Here is an 18,731-nt window from a genome sequence, read left to right as displayed (position 1 = left end):
GGTTTATATCGGTTTATACTGCTCTACCCTGGTTTATACTGGTCTATACTGGTCCATACTGGTTTGTACCGGTCTGTACTGGTCTGACCTTGATGGAGATGCTGAAGTGCCCCCAACCCCCTTAACTGGTCCTTACTGGTCCCACCACCCTGCTCGCTGTTCTAGTGACCTGTACTGGTCCATACTGGTCCATACTGGTCCGTACTGTTTTTTTACTGGTCTATACTGGTCTATACTGGTCTATACTGGTCTACACTGGTCTATACTTGTCTATAATGGTCTGACCTTGATGGAGATGCTGAAGTGCCCCCAAACCCCTTAACTGGTCCTTATCGGTCCCACTGCCCCATTCCCCATTCCAGTGACCCATATTGGTCTATACTGGTCCATACTGGTTTATACTGGTCTATACCGATCTATACTGGTCTATGCTGCTCTGTACTGGTCTGACCTTGATGGAGATGCTGAAGTGCCCCCAACCCCCTTAACTGGTCCTTACTGGTCCCACCACCCTGCTCCCCATTCCATTGACCCATACTGGGTCGTGGTGGCAAGAACCCCAGCAGGAGCCAGGTGGGGTCTTCCTGCCATTGGATGAGTGCTCTGGGAGGTCAGGGCTGCTCACAGATCCAGATCACACCAGCACATTTCCAAGAGCACTGTCAAATGGGAAGGACAAAGCACAATTATTAGGAAGGAATGGAGCTTTTCTCAGTCAGTGTTTCCAGTTTCCTACTCCTGAGGAATCTGGGGGTTGAGAAATGGAAAAGAAACTCTCATGTTGGACAAGTCACTGAGACTCCTGAGCTGTAACTTGGAATGCACAAGTGCTTCTGGAAGCAACTTCCTAAAGTGCTTTCGGTCTCTGCTCTGCTTTTGACAGAAGCAGCATCACTTCTGCTTGACCCATCTGTTTTTTCTTTATCTGCCCTTTTCCACCTGCCTGAGGTTTCTCTCAGGTCAAAGTGAGAGCACAGACATTTGGATGGAGTGCTGACAGGGAAGTCATGAATGGATTTCTGATGTTGAATCTACTGTTTTGAAATCAGAAAATGTGGTGCTGAAGTCATCGTTAGCCTTTGAGAGGGAAACAGGAGAAAAATCAGATAAACTTGTTGCTAAAAATGAGCTGCTTCAAAGTCTTGTTGCGCCAGAGTGCAGAGAGAAAACTGTTGCTAAAAAAACAGGCTCCTGGTTTGGTCAGGCAACTTCATAAACCAGTGTCTTACCCTGGCATTGAGACTTGGGAAACCACAGAGAACCCTGATTCTAAGTCTCAGGAGAGAAAGAAACAAGGAGAATTTGAAGTTCAACTGATGTTTCTAGAGTCTCCCAGCTTTCCTCACATTAATGAAAATAGACTGAGTGATCCCTGTGATAATGAACAAAGGGAAGATTATTCTTTACCTCCCTCAATTTCCTTTGTGCCTGATACTGAATCCACTAAAAAACCTTGGACTCAAAAAGAGAACCCAACCCAGAAAACAACTCAGTTCATTCTGATTCAAGTGGTTAAAGAGCAGAAGCATTATGGCGATAAACCTGGACAAATTAAAAGCCTACCAGTGAAATCCTATCAATATATCACATACCTTGGGATTCCACTTTGTTCTCATCAACAGTTAATACAATTTCCAATGGATATGGGGACAAAATGTTGGCAGCAAAATGCCAAAGATGGGATTAAAACCCAGACGAAAAAGAATTAAAATCACTGGAGAAAAAGAAGAAACCAGTCTTCAACCAAGAGCTTCACCCTGTTACTGTTTTGTTGATATTACCTTTTTGCTTTTTATTCTAATAATCATATTGTATGTTAAAATTTGGATGATTATGAAACAGTCAGCTCACTGATTACCCCCATCAATACTAGACGATGCCCGCAGTATACACCCGTCCCAGCCCCTCCAGGAGCCCTCAAATCCCATCCTGGTCCCACAGGACACTCCCAACTTCCCCTCAAACACTCCGAGGCCCCCAGATTGACTCCCAGATCCAGAAAACTCTTTCTGCCTGCCCATGGAGTGCCCAGTGTGGCCCACCAACTGCACCACAAAGCCAAAGCTTCCAGGCTTTCTTTCCTGGGAATTAGGGCTGTTGTTTCCTATTTTCAGCCATGCCTCCCAACTGATAGCCCAACTCCCAAACTGCTAGCATGCCTGTTGATACAGAATTGTTAAAATAAACCTTGCCAGTATATGTTTTCAGACACCGATTATTTAGTGTCGTTTCACTTTAATCCACCCCAAGGGAATTATGAATAAAAACCTGAGTTACCCCCTCTCCCCTTTTCCTGGGGCGGGTTGTAACACCAATCAGCACTGACTCCGCCCAGTAGGCATAGCAAAGGAAGTTTCCTTTTGGTTTAGGGTTTAGTGTTAGGGTTAGGGTTAGGGTTTAAGGTTAGGGTTAGGGTTAGGGTTAGGTTTTGAGTTAGGGTTAGGGTTAGAAAGGGTTAGGGTTAGGGTTAGGGTTAGGAAATTTAGGGTTAGAGTTAGAGTTAGCAAAAGTTAGGGTTAGGGTTAGGGTTAGGTTTAGGGTTAGCCAAAGACAGGGTTACTGTAAGGGTTAGGGTTAGGGTTCGGTTAGGGTTAGGGGTATGGGTAAGGGTTAGGGTTAGGAAGAATTTGTCTCAGTGCGCGATCTAACAATCGCGGTTTTAGCCCATTCCGGACACGCAGCGGTGCCCAATAAGCCCCTCTCGGGCTATAAACCCGATTCATTGCCCACCACTGTCAGAATCTTTTGCTTTTTCTCTTGGGTCTCTGCTTTTGCTGTTGCTGTTCAGTTGCGTGTCTGGCAGAATACCCACCGCCGTCCAGTATGTACTCTACTTCTATAGAGCACTGTCCCCTAACCCCAACATTAAAAGAGAGACTGCAAGCTATGCGCAAACCCTGTTCCCTAACCCTAACCCTAACCAAGAGATTGCAAGCTATGCGCAAACCTTTTTCCCTAACCCTAACCTTAAAAGTGAGAATGCAAACTATGCGCAAACCCTTTTCCCTAACCCTAACCCTAAAAACGAGACTGCAAGTTATGCGCAAACCCTCTTCCCTAACCCTAACCTTAAAAAAGAGACTGCAAACTATGCGCAAACCCTGTTACCTAACCCTAACCTTAAAAAAGAGACTGCAAGCTATACGCAAATCCTTTTCTCTGAACCTAACCTTAAAAAAGAGACTGCAAGCTATACGCAAACCCTTTTCTCCGAACCTAACCTTAAAAAAGAGACTGCAAGCTATGCGCAAACCCAATTCCCTGACCCTAATCCTAAAAAAGTGAATGCAAGCTATGTGCAAACCCGGTTCCCTAACCTTAACCTTAAAAAAGAGACTGCAAGCTATGCACAAAACCAGTTCCCTAACCCTAACTTTAAAAAAGAGACTGCAAGCTACTAGGGTTAGGGTTAGGGTTAGGGTAAGGGTTAGGGTTGGGGTTAGGGTTTAGGGTTAGGGTTTAGGGTTAGGGTTAGGGTTAGGGTAAGGGTTAGGGGTTAGGTTTGGGGTTAGGGTTAGGGTTAGTCAGAATCTGTCTCAATGTGCGATCTAACTATCGCGGGTTTACCCCATTCCAGGAACGCAGTGGTACCCAGTAAACCCCTCTCGGGCTATAAGCCCGATTCAGTGCCCACCGCTGTCAGAATCTTTTGCTTTTTCTCTTGGGTCTCTGCTTTTGCTGTTGCTGTTCTGTTGCGTGTCTGTCAGAATACCCACCGCCCGTCCGGTATGTACTCTGCTTCTATAGAGCACTGGCCCCGCCCACTGGTTGGAGTCAAGAGGTGGAGTCCGTGTTGATTGTTCTGCGTCACTGGCTCCGCCTCCTGGGCGGAGTCAGTGCTGATTGGTGTTACAACCCGCCCCAGGAAAAGGGGAGAGGGGGTAACTCAGGTTTTTATTAATAATTCCCTTGGGGTGGATTAAAGTGAAACGACACTAAATAATCGGTGTCTGAAAACATATACTGGCAAGGTTTATTTTAACAATTCTGTATCAACAGGCATGCTAGCAGTTTGGGTGCTGTCATACCACAATGTGACACAGAGATAACCTTTGGGGGGGGGGAAAGAAAATGCACAGGGGAGAGAAAGGCAGGAGAAGAGCAAGGGAGAGTAAGAGAAAGAAAAGCTGAGAGTGGACAGATGTATATAGTCACCGCCCGTGGGGTCCAGCGATGCTTCCATGTCTGTCAGTTGAAGTGGTGGCCTTGATCTGCCGGGGGTGAAGGAGGGAAGTCCCCATACTCCAAGAAGTTATGAGTTATAGCCATGATTAGTGTCACAGACCATGCCTCGAGCCTCCAACATCTCGAGGGTTGCAGTCTCTCTTCTAAGGTTAGGGAACAGGCTTTGGGCATAGCTTGCAGTTACTGTGTGGACCAATTGTCAGAGACTGAAATGGTTAATGATTTATGCATTCTAGGAGACTTTTCAGGCTTTTGACTTGCATGATACCTCTGATGAGCAGTCGGGCCCCTCCCTCCCTCCAGTGCTGACGGTGTGAAGCCCTGCAAAGGCAAGAGCTGAGCTTACAGGCTTTTGACTGTTGATATATCTGATGAGGAATCAGGCCCCTCCCTCCCTCTGCTATGAGATGTTGGGGTTAGGGTTAGGGTTAAGGTTAGCAAGGGTTAGGGTTTAGGTTTTAGGGTTTACGGTTTGGGGTTTAAGGTAGAGTTAAACCATCATTTTCGGGGTATGGGCCCGATAGCTTAATTGGCTGACCTTACTAGAAAATAATATAGAGGGAGTATAGAGGATTTTGATTCCTTTAGTGTAGGTTCGATTCCTACTTTTCTAAAATTAGGAAATGAGAGGATTTGTATACCTCTATGTTTACTTTATCATAGTAACCCTTTTGGATTCAGGCACATTTCCTTGAGTGTCTTAGGTAGGGGGGTAGGCCTGCATAGGAGATAGGAAGGCTGGTATGCCATAGGCATATGTTAGGGGTAAGAAGTTTTTTCAAAGCAAATGTATGAGTTGATCATATCGGAATCGAGGGTAAGAGGTGCGGATTCATAAGAATCCTGCGGAAAGGAGGAAGGTTTTTGTAGCTAAAGTAGGGGGAATGAGTTCTTGAGGGAGATTAAGTGAGCTGGGGTTTAGGAATAGAATGGTTGTGAGTGCATTTATTAGTATAATATTAGCATATTCGGCAAGAAAAAACAAGGCGAATGGCCCTGCAGCATATTCTACGTTGAACCCTGAGACTAGTTCAGATTCTCCTTCTGTCAGGTCAAATGGAGCGCGGTTTGTTTCGGCAAGAGTGGAGATATATCATATTATTGCTAAGGGCCAGGAGGAGAAAATGAGGTAGAGAGGTTCTTGAGTTGTAGCTAGGGTATTGAGGGTGTAGTTACCACTAAGGCTAATTACGGATAGGAGAATAATGGCTAGGGTAACTTCGTAAGAGATAGTTTGTGCGACTGCTCGGAGGGCGCCGATTAAGGCATATTTTGAGTTAGAGGCTCACCCTGATCATAGAATTGAGTAGACTGCCAAGCTAGATAGAGCTAGAAGGAAGAGTATGCCAAGGTTTAGGTCAGTAAGGGGAAAGGGTAGGGGAAGTGGTGTTCAGATTGTAATTGCTAGGAGAAGGGCTAAGATAGGAGTAGATATAAATAAGTAAGGGGATGAAGTTGATGGACGAATTGGTTCTTTAATGAATAGCTTTACTCCATCTGCTATAGGTTGTAAGAGGCCAAATGGTCCTACAATATTAGGCCCTTTTCGGGCTTGCATATAACTTAGAATCTTACGTTCAACTAGGGTAAGAAATGCTACGGCGATGAGGATGGAGAGAGCATAGGATATTGATATAATAAAGTAAGTGAGGGTTAAGTGAATTGTCATGTGGTTTGTGTTGGAGCTAGGGAGAGGATTTGAACCTCTGGGTAAAGGGCTTAAGCCTTCTGCATTTGCCAAGCTCTGCCACGCTAGCGGTCCTTTTCTAGGAGGGGGTTATGGTGGAGCTCTTAGTAATTTAGTTGGGTTCATTACTGGGTGCGAAGGTGTGCTTGTGGCATAGGCCTTACTTCTTCGATCCTTTCGTACTAGAAGGAGTTGTAACATAGATAGAAACCGACCTGGATTACTCCGGTCTGAACTCAGATCACGTAGGACTGTTAATCGTTGAACAAACAAACCCTTGGTAGCGGTTGCACCACTAGGATGTCCTGATCCAACATCGAGGTCGTAAACCTCCTTGTCGATGTGGGCTCTTGAAGGAGATTGCGCTGTTATCCCTGGGGTAGCTAGGTTCATTAATCAATTATATTGGGTCTGGTTACTATTAGCACGTTGATGGGTAGTTCTTGGTTAAGATGGATTGTCTGATATTTGGAGGTTAAGTTTGTCTCCAAGGTCGCCCCAACCAAAAAATGCACACCAGCAAAATCCCGGGGGAGTAGGCCCTGTGGGTGAGTATTGTTTATGGGAGTGGTAGCAGATTTTAAAGTTCCACAGGGTCTTCTTGTCTTATGGGGTTATTCCTGCTTTTGCACGGGAAGATCAATTTCACTGATTATCTGTAGGAGACAGCTAAGACCTCGTTAAGCCATTCATACAAGTCCCGATTTATGGGACAATTGATTGCGCTACCTTTGCACGGTTAGGATACCGCAGCCATTGAACGAATTGTCACTGGGCAGGCTTCACCTTTAATACTTGGTTTGCTAAAGGCTATGTTTTTGGTAAACAGTCAGGCCTTGGATTTACCTAGTTCCTTTTACAGATTTTAATCGTCTTTGGGGGTGCTCCATAGGTGGGTTAACAGAGTTTTGGGTATAAGGTCTTGTTAAGGTTAAAAAATATCCTGTGGATTGTTAATAATGTTGTAATGTAAGCTTGCGCCATAGAGGGGATCCCTAGTTACTTATTTTAGCATAAATTCTCTTATTTAATATAAGTTGGCCTATTGGGGAAGAGGGAGTCATGAGGAAGTTTAGATTTTTTTAGGTGAGGAGCTTTGAGGCATTCTTTAATGGTGGCTGCTTGAAGGCCCACAATTAAGCTGTAATTAAATTTATCCGCTAGGGGAGAGTGTATTCTTTTTTAAAGGAGCTGTACCTCCTTTAAATAGCCCTTAATTCGCTTCATGTGGGTTGAGTGTAGTCCTGGGAGGTGAATTAAGAGGGAACTAAGATTCATTTCATAGGCAACCAGCTATCACCCAGCTCGATTGGCTTTTCACCACTACTAACGAGTCTTCCCACTCTTTTGCAACAGAGACGGGTTTGCTCAGTAGATAGCTGCTCGTAAGTAGCTCGCTTGGGTTTCGGGGAAGCAAACTTAAATTGGCATTTTGCTTGGGTAGTTCTCGCTAAATCATGATGCAAAAGGTACAAGGGTTGGTCTTTGCTATTTATTGCTTGGTTTGTCATTACTATTTCATTCTTCCCTTACGGTACATGATCTCTATTGCGTCTTGAGTTTACTTTTCTATTGCCTATACTAGGTTGAGTGAGAGAATGTTTTGATTTAATGGGTAGTATTAACTTAGTTTCTATGTAATCTGGTAGAAGAGCTAGAGTTAGGCTTCAAGGCGATCTGATATGGAACAGATATCTTTCAGGTGTAAGCTGAATGCTTTAGTTATAGCTACGTCTTGGTAGACTAAGTGCACCTTCCGGTACACTTCCCTTGTTACGACTTGCCTCATCTCTAGCTTAGGGGTTTATTATAAATAAAATTAATCCTAGCTTGTGAGGAGGGTGACGGGCGGTATGTATGTGCTTCAGAGCCAGCTTAAAGGAGGCATTATTATCCTGCTTTACTGTTAAATCCGCCTTTTAGGAGTGATTTCACACTCCTTGTCGTGAGGTATTCTATGCTAGAAAATGTAGCCCATTTCTACCATCTCATGAGCTATACCTTGACCTGTCTTATTAGTGGGATGTTGCTGTTGTGCCCACTGTTAAACCCTCAGTTTAGGGGTGGGCTGACGACGGCGGTATATAGGCTGATTTGGTAAGGGATGGTTGGGTGTATCGTGGGTTATCGGTTATAGAACAGGCTCCTCTAGGTGGGTTTGGAGCACCGCCAAGTCCTTAGAGTTTTCAGTGTTTGTGCTCGTAGTTCTCAGGCGGATGCTTAAGTGGTGAAAGCATTGGGATTTAGGGCCAGGCATAGTGGGGTATCTAATTCCAGTTTGTGTCCTGGCTTTCGCGGAGTTTTGTTGATCATGAAGCTAAGATCATTTCTATGGGAGTATTGGATGCATCTTGTGCTTATAACAGCTTGGTTACATTTCAGTCTTAGTTGAAGTGATAATGAAAAACCACTCTTTACGCTGTATAAAGTTAATTTGGGTTTCTTGTGTGACCGCGGTGGCTGGCACAAGATTTACCAAGCCTGGTAAGTTGCTTTAACTAAGTCAAGTTTACACTTATTGCTTAATATTAATTACTGCTGAAAACCCGTGGGGGTGTGGCTAGGCAAGGCGTTTTGAGCTACAATTGGAGTGGTGTGCCTGATGCCTGCTCCTGCTGTCTTTTTAAGGTGCTGAGGGTATTTTCACTGGGATGCGGATACTTGCATGTATATATTTGGCAAGAACTAACTGTAAGGTTAGGACTAAGTCTTTTTTGTCCTTGGGTATGTGTAATAGCCGTCTTAACATCTTCAGTGTTATGCTTTATTGTAAGCTACAAGGACTAAGGCTGTTATAGGCATAGTGATTATTATTGGGGCTTGTTTTAGTTGTAGTAATAGTTGATATTGATTTAGGATTTGTTTAGTGGTTGGAGAAGTAGTTCTAGTGGATAACAAAAATGTGTTGTTGAGAAGTTAGAAGAGTAGAAAGGGGCAGGATTGTAGTGTTGTGGGCGGGTTTGTTAAGGTTTTATGTTCTTGTAGTTGAAATTACAACGATGGTTTTTCAGGCCAAAGGTCTTGGATAGAGGCCAAGCAGGAATTGTTATGACGTACTTTATACTATTTTTAAGTGTTAGTTTTATTTTGGGAGGACTAGCAGTTGCTTCCAATCCTTCTCCATACTATGCAGTAGTGGGGTTAGTGTTGGCGTCTATTGTAGGGTGTGGATGGTTAATGAGTTTGGGGGTGTCTTTTGTATCACTAGTGTTATTTCTGGTATATTTAGGTGGGATGTTAGTGGTTTTTGTGTATTCGGTTTCACTGGCAGCAGATCCATTTCCTGAGACCTGAGGGGACTGGCAGGTTGTTGGGTATGGTGCTGGGTTAGTTTTAGTGTTGGGGGGTGGGGTGTTTATTATAGGGCTATCTGAGTTAGAGTGGTTAGGGATAAACACGGTGGATAGTGGGGGTGTTTTATCTATTCGGTTGGATTTTGAGGGAGCGGCTATGTTTTATTCTTGGGGGGTGGGACAATTTTTAATTGCGGGCTGGGGTCTGTTGCTGACGTTGTTTGTTGTGCTAGAACTTGTAGGAGGGTTGTCTCGTGGGGCAATTTGGGCGGTTTAAGGAGGTGTGGTTCAGAGACTAGTTTAATGAAAATGCCAGGTTTGGGAGTTGGTGATAAAGGTTTGATTCCTTTTTTTCTGAAGGGTTGGAAAAAAGTTTGGGAGCAACTGTTAAAGGTGTGTGTGGGTGGAATATTAGTTAGAGTAGTGAGGGCGATTAATTGGGGAGGTAAGAGGGTGAAAGGAAATGATGGGGTAGATTAAAGTGTAAACAAACAAATGAACAAATGAATGATGAAAGGAAATGATGGGGTAGATTAAAGTGTAAACAAACAAATGAACAAATGAATGATGAAAGGAAATGATGGGGTAGATTAAAGTGTAAACAAACAAATGAACAAATGAATGATGAAAGGAAATGATGGGGTAGATTAAAGTGTAAACAAACAAATGAACAAATGAATGATGAAAGGAAATGATGGGGTAGATTAAAGTGTGTTAAAAAAATTTAACAAATTGATGATGCAAATGTCTTAATTGGAAAATTAGGGGAATGGAAAGTTTGTAAAATTTGAAATTTTTGTTAAAAAATTTAAAAACAAAAATTAATGATGAATAGAGGGAAAGTCCCTAGATCATTGCAAAAAATGACAAAATTTTTGTAATTTTTTGTGAAATTGACGACAAAAAATATGTCTGGTGTGCATTAATTAAATTGCAACTTGATGAGAGACGTAATGGAAAAACCAAGCCAACAGCACATGACAGTGCATCAGTGCAACAGTATGCGACCGAATAACACTTGAAACCATATCATTAATTTTCACGCAAAAGTGAGAAAACCACTCGTCGACCATAAGGGGTACATGTCAACCATATATGGGAGCCCCCTGGCGGAGCACTCTGAAGAGCTTATTGAGATCTACCCCAAAAAAATAAACCAAAAGTTTAGAAGAGAGAAAATGCCGCGATCACGAGGTCCAGGTTGGCCGAGCATCCCCAACCATTAGTAACGGAGCACAAGTTTAGGAAAATTAAGCAAGTTATGGCCCTGACCGAGGAACCAGAGGCGACAAAGAGCAAGTTATGAGAGTGGGTTATTGGTGGAAAGGGAAAGAATACACCTGAAGCTGGACATGATAAACATTACTAACGCCGGGTTGCTGGTTTCTCGTGAGGAGTATGACTAATAAATAACCCAGCACTTCTTGGTTGGTACATAGAGCAAGGTTAAGTGGTGAGTGGTCCATGGACCATGGATTTTAGGTTCTGTGACGTTCCTCGTATTGAGAAGGATTTTATGCGTAAATTAGCAGTTTTAGGTTTTAGTTCGTTTGGCGGGATTATTCCTAGAACATGACATGTTATGTCCTTGTGTGGGAATGTACCTAGATCTGTGAATGACAAGTTTTGGATTGTATGGGAGATAGTATGGAAATTTGGATGGTTTTTGCAATAATAGTATGTCAGATTTTCCTACATGCATGTTATGTCTAATGTGGTGGAGGATGCTATGCAAAGTAATACATACCGTAGGGTATGGGGGGAGGGGGCGGCCCCTCCCCTTGATGTACGTGTTGATTGGAAAGTTGGGGGGTGCTTGGATATTTTTTGGAAAACTCTAAGAAAGGGGCGGCCTTCAGTCTTTGGTTTACAAGACCAACGTTTTTTATAAACTATTAGAGTGATTAGAGGTTGAGTATCTTATTTTCTAGGAGACTAGTAATGGGGAATAAGATGAGAATGATTGTGAAGTAGGTAGTTGAGGCGAGTTGTCCGATGATAATAAATGGATGTTCGACTGGTTGGCTACCGATTCATGTAAGGATTAAAAGATTTGTTACTAGGATTCAGAATAGAAGTTGGGAGAGAGGTCGGAAGGTTATAGTTCGTTGCTTTGACATGTGGAGGAATGGGGCTAGAAATAGAATTAAGACGGAGGCGGCTAGGGCTAGGACTCCTCCTAATTTGTTGGGGATTGATGGTAGGATGGCATATGCAAATAGGAAGTACCACTCAGGTTTAATGTGGGGAGGTGTTACTAATGGGTTTGCAGGTGTAAAATTTTCTGGATCTCCTAAGAGGTTGGGTGAGAATATGGCAAGTGTTATTAGAGGAATGAGGAGGAACAAAAGGCCTAGAATATCTTTTATTGAGAAATAGGGGTGAAATGGGATTTTGTTGCAGTCTGAATAAATACCTAGGGGGTTGTTTGAGCCTGTTTTGTGTAAGAAAGTTAAGTGGATGAGGGTGAGACCTGCAATTAGAATGGGAGGAGGAAGTGGAGGGCAAAGAACCGGGTAAGTGTAGGGTTGTCAACTGAGAATCCTCCTCAAGCTCATTCTACAAGTGTTTGGCCAATGTAAGGAATTGCTGAGAATAGGTTAGTAATTACTGTAGTGCCTCAGAATGATATTTGGCCTCATGGGAGGACATATCCTACGAAGGCAGTTGCTATTAGAGTTAAGAGGAGAATAACTCCTGTGTTTCAGGTTTCTTTATATAGGTAGGAACCATAGTAGAATCCTCGTCCAATGTGTAGGTAAATGCATATGAAGAAGAAGGAGGCGCCGTTTGCATGGAGGTTTCGGATTAGTCAGCCGAATTGAACATTTCGGCATGTATGGGCGACGGACGTGAATGCCAGGGTGATATCCGCTGTATAATGTATTGCTAGTAGGAGGCCAGTGGTGATTTGGATTGTTAGACAGATGCCAAGAAGAGATCCAAAGTTTCATCAGGCGGAAATGTTTGGTGGTGTTGGGAGGTCAGTTAAAGAATTGTTGATTATTTTTAGAAGGGGGTGATGTTTTCGTAAGTTAGGGACCATTAATTCTTAGTTCTGTGTAAATAAGATTATAATTAAGATAGATAGAGCGAAGGATCCTAGATAGGTTTTGATTAGTCCGGAGTGTAGAGTAGTTGAGATTTTGGATACTTTGAGTTGAAGGGTCACTAGTCCTTCTGGGCCTATTTTTTTATATCAGGATAGGTCGATTAAATGGGATGCAATGTTCTGGCCGTTGTTTAGGAGTTTAGTAGAGCTGAGGCGGTGTATAAGGGGGTTAAAATATCCTAGAGTGCTGGAGAAGTTTATAGTGATATTTTGTTTGGGGGCAGAGAAGGTATGTGTGAGTTTTGATAGTTCTAATGCCAGAATGATGCCTAATGTTGTAATAATGATAGCAGTGGTTTCTGCGACCAGTGGTATGGTTATAGGAGGGGTTTTTGTAGGGGAGATATAAGAGGTAATTAATAGACCAGCTATAATACTGCGAATAAGTAGAAAGATTCCAGCAACTACTATTGTGCTGGAATGGAGTAGGGCAGATACAGGGGTTGGCCCTTCTATAGCTGCTGGGAGTCATGGATGCAGGCCAAATTGGGCGGATTTACCTGTGGCGGCTAGGATGAGCCCTAAGAGAGGGAGAAGGGATATTTGGTCTGGGGAGGATTGCTGTTGAATTTCTCAAGTGTTTATTGAGGATGCTAGTCATGCTATGCAGAGGATTAGTCCAATATCCCCAATACGGTTGTAAAGTACGGCTTGAAGTGCAGCGGTGTTGGCTTCTGCTCGACCGTGTCACCATCCAATCAGGAGGAAGGATGTAATTCCGACTCCCTCTCAGCCGATAAATAAGAGGAATATGTTATTAGCGATGATTAAGATGAGTATTGCAATGAGAAAGATTAGAAGGTAAAGAGAGAATTTTGTGGTGTGGGGTTCTGAGGCTATATATCATGTTGTAAATTGAAGAATAGATCATGTTACAAATAGTGCAATAGGAAAAAACGTTAAGGAGTACTGGTCTATTTTAAGGCTAAAAGGGATTTTGAAGTTCGCAATAAATTTTCATTCTCAATAGAAAGTGGTATTTTCCATATTTAAGTAGATGGAGAGGATTATGGGAATTAAACTAACTATGAAGGAAGTTTTAACAGTGTGTATGATGGTTGTTGGAGAGTTTAGATAGTTTTTGGATAGGAGGGGGAGTAGGATGGGTATAGAGAGGGTAGCCAGGGTCAAGAATATAGAGGTGTTGAGGATTAATGGGAAGTCCATTACTTTTACTTGGACTTGCACCAAGATGAATGGCTCCTAAGACCAGTGGATTGCTATTATCCTTTAAAAGTAAGGGGGCTGAGGTCTTAGGCTCAGATGCAAGAGTTAGCAGTTCTTGTTGGTTAAACCTCCCCTCGGCAGGCAAGAAGAGTTTAACTTCTATTTTTAGGATCACAGTCTAATGTTTGGTTTAAAACTATGTTTGCATGTGGGAATTCCTGAGATTAGCTCTGGTTTTAGGATGAGGAGGAGGGAGGGTAGGATATGAAGTGTTATAAGGAGATGTTCTCGTGTATTTGAATTTTGGGTGGTTGTAATATAGGTTGGAGTTGGACCTCGTTGGGTTATAAGGAGTATGTAGAGGGTATAGGCTGCAGTTAGTAGAGTTGCGGCTCCGGTTAGGATAATGGTGAAGGTGGATCAGTTGAAGAGTGCAATTATGATAGTTAATTCAGCTATCAGGTTAGTGGTAGGAGGAAGGGCTATGTTTGTTAGGTTGGCTAGGAGCCATCAGATTCCTGTTAGAGGTAAAAGGGGTTGTAGGCCTCGTGTTAGAAGGAGAGTACGACTATGTATGCGTTCATAGTTTGTATTAGCTAGGCAAAATAGTATGGAAGAGGTGAGTCCATGTGAAATCATTAGGATTATGGCCCCTGAAAAGGATCAGTGGGTTTGGATTATTGTTGCGGCAATGACTAGACCTATGTGGCTTACTGAGGAGTAGGCGATTAATGACTTAAGGTCAATTTGGCGTAGGCAGATGGAACTTGTCATTAGTGCCCCTCATAAGGCTAGGGTTAAAAATGGGTAGTAGAGGTAGTCTAATAGGGAGTTTGTAATTATTGAGGTACGCATAATGCCGTATCCCCCAAGTTTGAGGAGGAGCGCAGCTAGGAGTATGGATCCTGCGATTGGTGCCTCTACGTGGGCTTTTGGGAGTCATAGGTGTAGTCCGTAAAGGGGAGCTTTCACTATGAAAGCGAGCAATAGGGTTAGACTTGATATGAGGCCTGTTCAGGAGTTTGTAAGAGATGAGTGTGAAAGTTTTATTATAGTGATGTGTATAGTTCCTGTTTGAGTGTGAAGATAGAGGATCACTACTAATAGGGGAAAAGAACTAATTAGTGTCTAAAATAAGAGGTAGATTCCAGCACTTAAACGTTCTGGTTGGCTACCCCATCAAGTGATTAGAATTAGGGTAGGGATTAGGGTAGCTTCGAATGCGATATAAAATAATATCAGTTCTAAGGCTGAGAAGGGCAAGATAATGAATGGTTGGGTGAGGATTATGGTTATGGTAAAAATATATTTTCGTGTGGGAGGTTCTTGTTGAAGGTGATTTTGGCTTGCCAGGATTATAAGAGGTAGAAGTCAACAAGATAGAACTAATAAGGGGGATGAAATTTGATCAGTTCCAAGTCATGGTGATAGGTTTTTGCTAGGGTAATAGGTTGAAGGAAGTCATTGTAAGCTAGCGGTTGCAATTAAGAGGCTGTGCGAGGTGACATTGAGTCATAGGAATTTTGGAGGAGATAGGAGGGTTATGGGGAGTAATATGATTGTAGGGAGAATAATTTTTAACATTGTAGAAGGTTTAGATTGTGTAAATGATCCTATCCGTGAGTTCGGGTGGAAGCTACTAGGACTGCTAGACCGGCGCCTGCTTCACAGGCTGAGAATGCTAACATAAGAATGGGCATTAAGGTGGGGGATGTTGTTTGGGTTTGAATAGGTCATATGGAGAGGGCAATGTATATTGATAGTATTATGCTTTCTAAGCATAGCAGGGCAGAAATTAGGTGTATTCGGTGAAAGGCTAGTCCTAGACTACTTAGGGTGAAGGCAGAGTAGAAGCTTAAATGCGGAAAGGTCATTGAGAAAGTCACGGAGTAGGACTGTGGTTTGTTGAGCCGAAATCAACTGTCTTTGCTAGACCAACTTTCTGAAGTTATTCTGCTCATTCTAAGCCCCCTTGAATTCATTCATAAATTAGCCCTAGTGCGAGGAGGAGAATGACTGTGGAGGTTCATGTTAAGGTAGTGAGGGGGGAGAGGAGTTGAGTAGCCCATGGGAGGGGCAGTAGGAGGGCAATTTCTAGGTCGAACAAGAGGAATAAGATTGCGACAAGGAAGAATCGGATTGAAAATGGGAAGAATGCTCAGAAGAATCCTAGGAAGAAGAATGCTTCGGATGTAATAAATAAAATTATTCCGTAACGTAAGCCCTTTTGGACTGTAGGGGTATGGTGGCCTTGGAATGTGCTTTCTCGTACGATGTCACGTCATCATTGGAGTATCCCTAGGATTATAGAGAGTAGGCCTAGGAGTAAGAGTTGGATAGAGTTGTGGTGAAATCATATGGCTAACCCAGAGGTAGTGAGGAGGGCGGCTGCTGCTCCAAAAATGGGTCAAGGGCTTGGGTCTACTATGTGAAATGAGTGGGCTTGGTGTGTCATTAAGGGTTAAATGTTTTCTTGTAAGTAAAGGCTTAGAAGAAGTACAAAGACATACGCTTGGATTATTGCCACGGCCACTTCTAGAATTGTTAAGAGGAGTAGAATTGTTCTAGTTAGAAGGGACACGGTAGGTATAATGGGAAGGAGGACGGTAGTGGCTGTTGAAATGAGTTGGATGAGCAGGTGTCCTGCTGTGAGGTTGGCTGTGAGGCAAACTCCTAAGGCTAAAGGGCGAATGAGAAGGCTTGTTGTTTCAATTCTGATGAGGGCAGGAATTAGAGGTGTTGGGGTGCCTTCTGGTAGGAGGTGTCCAAGGGAAGCTGAAGGTTGGTTTCGTAGGCCTGTTAGCAGGGTGGCAAGTCGTAGAGGGAAGGCGAGGGCTAGGTTTATTGATAGTTGGGTAGTAGGTGTGAATGTGTAAGGTAGGAGGCCTAACAGGTTAATTGTTAGAAGTATAATTATGAGTGATGATAGGATTAGGGCTCATTTATGGCCTTTTTTGTTTAATGGGGTTATTAGTTGTTTTGTGATTAAATGGAGAAATCAGAGTTGAAGAGTTGAAAGACGATTTGTAACTCATCGATTGCCAGGAGAAGGAAGTAATAGGGTTGGGAATAACAGTGAGATGAGGATAAGGGGGATTCCGAGGAGGGTTGGGTTTATGAATTGATCAAAGAAGCTTAGGTTCATGGTCAGTTTCAGGAATGGGTTTTTATAGTGGGTAGTGTTTTGTTGGAGGGTGAGTTAGTTGGGGTAAATAGTAAGAGTTTAGGTTAAAGGATAAGAGAAAAAGTGAATCATGAAGTTAGTATGATAAAAAGTCAAGGTGCGGGGTTTAGTTGGGGCATGTCATTAAGGAGGGTGAATAATCCTCTTTCTCTAGCTTAAAAGGTTAGTGCTGGTTCATAACTTCTTAATGATTAGGATGTTAGAAGTGAAGATCAGTTTTCGAAGTGTGTTAGAGGGGCTGATTCTACTACGATAGGTATGAAGCTGTGGTTGGCTCCACAGATTTCTGAGCACTGACCGTAGAAGATTCCAGGACAGGTTGTGATAAAGGAAGTTTGGTTCAGCCGTCTTGGAATTGCATCGGTTTTTACACCAAGGCTAGGAACAGCTCAGGAGTGGAGAACGTCATCAGCTGTAACAATAATTCGAATCGGGGATTCTATTGGAATGACGATGCGGTTATCAACTTCTAGGAGGCGGAAATGACCGAGTGGTAGATCCATAGTTGGTAGTATGTAAGAGTCAAAAGATAAATCTTTAAAGTCTGTATATTCATAGGATCAGTATCATTGGTGGCCAATAGCTTTGAGGGTGAGGTCAGGCTCATCGATTTCGTCTATCATGTAGAGGATTTGAAGGGATGGGAGGGCTAGTATAATTAGGACAATGGCAGGTAAGATTGTTCAGACTAGTTCTACTTCTTGTGCATCGACGGTGTTGGAGGATAGTTTTTCTATAAGTATAAGAGCTAGTAAATACAGGACTAGGCTACAAATGGCTAGTGCGACTATTAGGGCGTGGTCGTGAAATTCAATAAGTTCTTCTATAATAGGGGATGAAGCGTCTTGAAAACCAAATTGAGAGTGGTTGGCCATGGAGTTGGGATGGGATGTACTGGGTTTTCACCTGTGATTTAGTCTTGACAAGACTATGTAATGATTTTACTAACAACCCATAAGAAAGAAGCATGAGTGGTTTGATGCGGTTGGCTTGAAACCAGCTTATGAGGGTTCGATTCCTTCCTTTCTTGTACTTGGACAAAAGTTGGTTCTTCAAAGGTATGGTAGGGAGGAGGGCAGCTGTGAATTCATTCAATGTTTGTGGAGGTAAGTTCTGGTTGCACTACTTTCCGTTTGGATGCGAAGGCTTCTCAGATAATGAACATTAGTATAATTACAGCTACTATGGAGATGAGGGAGCCGATGGAGGATAGGGTGTTTCATAGGGTATAAGCATCTGGGTAGTCTGAGTATCGTCGTGGTATACCAGCTAGGCCTAGGAAATGTTGTGGGAAGAATGTTAGGTTGACCCCAAAGAATATTACTCCAAAGTGGGCTTTAGCTCATGTAGAGTGAAGGGTGTAGCCAGTGAACAGTGGGAATCAATGTGTGAAGCCAGCTAAAATGGCGAATACTGCCCCCATAGATAATACATAGTGGAAATGTGCAACTACGTAGTAGGTGTCGTGCAGGGCGATGTCTAGGGAGGAGTTGGCAAGAACGATGCCTGTTAGTCCACCAATGGTGAAGAGGAAAATAAAGCCTAGGGCTCATAGTATGGGCGGGTCTCATTTGATTGTTCCACCGTGTAGGGTTGCTAGTCAGCTGAAGACTTTAATGCCAGTGGGGATTGCAATAATTATGGTGGCGGATGTGAAGTAAGCTCAGGTATCTACGTCCATTCCAACTGTAAATATGTGGTGAGCTCATACGATAAAGCCCAAGAAACCAATGGATAATATGGCTCAGACTATGCCTATGTAGCCAAAGGGTTCTTTTTTACCGGCGTAGTAGGCTACAACATGGGAAATAATTCCGAATCCTGGTAGGATAAGGATGTAGACTTCTGGATGGCCAAAAAATCAGAATAAGTGTTGATATAAAATTGGGTCTCCGCCTCCTGCGGGGTCAAAGAATGTAGTGTTTAGGTTTCAATCTGTTAGAAGCATTGTAATGCCAGCAGCGAGGACTGGTAGGGAGAGGAGAAGTAGAACTGCAGTAATTAGGACGGATCAAACGAATAGAGGGGTTTGGTATTGTGAGAGAGCAGGTGGTTTTATATTGATTGCTGTGGTGATAAAGTTGATTGCCCCAAGGATGGATG

General features: G+C 43.1%; 1 long non-coding RNA gene across 1 annotated transcript in view; it reads left to right on the top strand.

The window, feature by feature from the left end:
* LOC127462725 (uncharacterized) overlaps positions 1-18,731 on the top strand; it is a 66,318-nt gene that overhangs the window by 6,852 nt on the left and 40,735 nt on the right. The window lies entirely within an intron of this gene.

Source organism: Manacus candei, unplaced genomic scaffold (genome assembly GCF_025592945.1).
Source record: "Manacus candei isolate 608988 ecotype Guabito, Panama unplaced genomic scaffold, ASM2559294v1 h1tg000137l, whole genome shotgun sequence".
Lineage (NCBI taxonomy): Eukaryota > Metazoa > Chordata > Aves > Passeriformes > Pipridae > Manacus > Manacus candei.
This window is presented reverse-complemented; position numbering and strand designations above follow the sequence as displayed.